Genomic DNA, 2,677 nt, shown 5'->3' with positions numbered 1-2,677 from the left:
TTATTTCTTAGTATTAGTTAAGTTATTAATTAGGCGTTTCTAATTCGCTCTTAATATTTGCTACATCTCTTTCTTTAGCTCTTTAGAAGAACATCTAAAGCTATAAAGGTCTCTTTATTTGTAAGTAGCAGTATACTTACGTCTTATATACTTTGTATATACTAGTAATACGCTAGCTTTAGGGGACTAACTTAAGCGTGCCCTTAGGCTTAGTCTAGCATGCGTTTCATGAATGGCTTGCAACTACATGTTGAATGTCTGTCTAGCTTTATAAGTACAAATCACGTGCGTTTTATTAGTAATCCTTATAACACTTAAATATCCAGATTTATCCTGATAGGGATGTAGTCTTATAGTAAGGCCTAGCACTCTTCTAAACTATAGAAGGTTACTTGATTATTTAGCGCTTATAATACAAATGTTAGGTCAATTACTAAGCTGTAAGTACCTCTTCTCTAGATTGCCTTCCCCTTTAGGGTTAGTAGTCTAAGATTATAATAGTTAGCTTTGTTAAGCAGGTGATTTGTACCTTATTTGTATGTAGTATTAATACCTCCTTAAGCAGGGTAGTAGGTATTAAAGTCTCTTAGTAATAAGACCTTTTCCTTAGCCTTACTAAGGGCGTGGGCTATATGTCTCTATTTATATATACGTAGTCTGCTTACTCTTAGGTTATATATATTCAGAATTATTAGCTTGCTATTTTAAGTAGTTAGGATTAGACTTGCTATATTTAGGCTATATTACTTTCGCTTCTAGTTTATTATATTTACGTCTCGCCTTATTATAAAGTATACCCTAGTTTTAGAGCAGGCTTTATAGGCTAGTTTATAAGGCTTAAGGCAATAGATAGACTAAGTATATTTATTAAAGATCGCTCTTAAATTGTTAGGACTTAAGATTATATAAAGCTGTTAAAAAGGGTACAGCTCCCTTATGAGTTGCTATTGCCACAGTTGTATTAGACGACTAAGAGTCTATAGCTCATCTAGGCTTAGGTTAATGTTGCTCGCCCTTATAATTATTATGCTTCTTGCCTATAATGCGAATGCGCTATTCTGATTAATAATGAGCCTCTGCTAAGAGGAGCTTCTTGCTGCCTGCTTGATGTAGGTGGGTTGTCCTATATAGCGTTAGTTATTATCTATATTAAAGAACTAGGCTCTTATCCTTTTGCAAGAGATTAGCGTCTACTTATTACCCTGTGCTTGTTAGCCTAGGGCTAGCTGTTTTGTTTTTGCGCTTATGCTATATATTGTAGCTATGCGTATGCTATACGCCTGTGCGTATAATGTAATTCGTCTGCGCTAGATACCTTTGTGGTACGATTAGTAGAACAGGCATGCCTGGCTCTGCTATGCCCTGTGCTGCTTGCTGCAGTTGGCATATAAGACTCTCTTAGTTATATACTCTAATGTAGCATGTTAACCCGTATATTGCGCGTAGCGTGCCTACTTCTTACATGTGTATTAAGTATGACCTTACTGCTAGCACTTAAAACATTATGTAATCTGAAGGGACTTTTCAAAAGGCCGCGTTTTAAATAGCTAGGCGTTTATAATTAGCTCTCTGTAAAGTATTATACGTTATATCTCTTCTGTCAAGAATCCTACTATCAGAGATCCCCTTATCTTAACGCGCTCTTTATATACGTCTTATAGGCGTTATATAGGCGTTCTATAAGAGTAGAGCCATCTAATTCTTATAATCTAGAGTCTTAAGGCGATGGATTTAGAGGCTTTATAAATAGCTTATGCTAAAAGCATATTATCTGCCTCCTTTCCTGCTATTACTAGCACTAATAAAGGTACCCTTAGTATCTTGACTTAGTAGTCCCTCCTGAAGATCTTGAAGTCCTTAGTAAAGAGGAGGGCCTGTGCCTTATCTCTTGCAGCTTCTGTTAGTAGAGATATATTAATGTCGCTACTATATAGTATCTAAACTGCTACTACTCCTAATATTATTTTCTTGACTTTTTTAAGTATTTCCTTATTTAATAACCCTTTTATTTAAGAGGCTTAGACTCTAACTATATAGTTAATAAGAGGGATCGCAAGCAAACTGCCTGTTAGCTATATTCTTATTATAGCGATGCTTGCCTAGGTCGCGCCTTAGGATTAGGGGTTAGGTATAGCCTTAAGGGAGATCTTTAGTAGCGCTTTAATGCGGTTAAGCCTTGCCTTGACCCCTTCCCCTGTGTTTCCTGTGCGTGTTCCCTGCGGTACGCGTTTAATAATCATACTGAGCTGCTTTATCAGCTCTCTTCCGCTTATTGCCACTTCGCTGTTGTTTTCCTCCTCTTTTTTAAGACCCTTAGTAATATCTATCAAGTCTTTCTTTATTTGTTTCTAATTAGTATAGCTTTTCCTTTCCTAGTGTTCTTCTTCTTCTCTGTTCGTCTGCCCCTTTTAGGAGCATGCTTAACGCGTGTAGGCTATACGTGTTTCGCTGCTATCTCCCTAGATAGCTATAGCTTCTCTCTGGCTCTATAAGCCTTATTCTTATTATTACTTACTTATTCGCTTCAGAAGATTTACTTTGTACTTGCTTAAGCCTCTTTATCTTTTATATTTTAAATTATTTATATAAGCTAAGAAATATTACCTTAAAATATTACAAAAAAGTAAAATATGCCTTATATTACTCTTTAGAAAGGATTAATTAAATACTAAAATAA

The sequence above is a fragment of the Endocarpon pusillum genome (genome assembly GCF_000464535.1).
Source record: "Endocarpon pusillum Z07020 unplaced genomic scaffold scaffold3494, whole genome shotgun sequence".
Lineage (NCBI taxonomy): Eukaryota > Fungi > Ascomycota > Eurotiomycetes > Verrucariales > Verrucariaceae > Endocarpon > Endocarpon pusillum.
Note: the sequence above shows the minus strand (reverse complement) of the source record.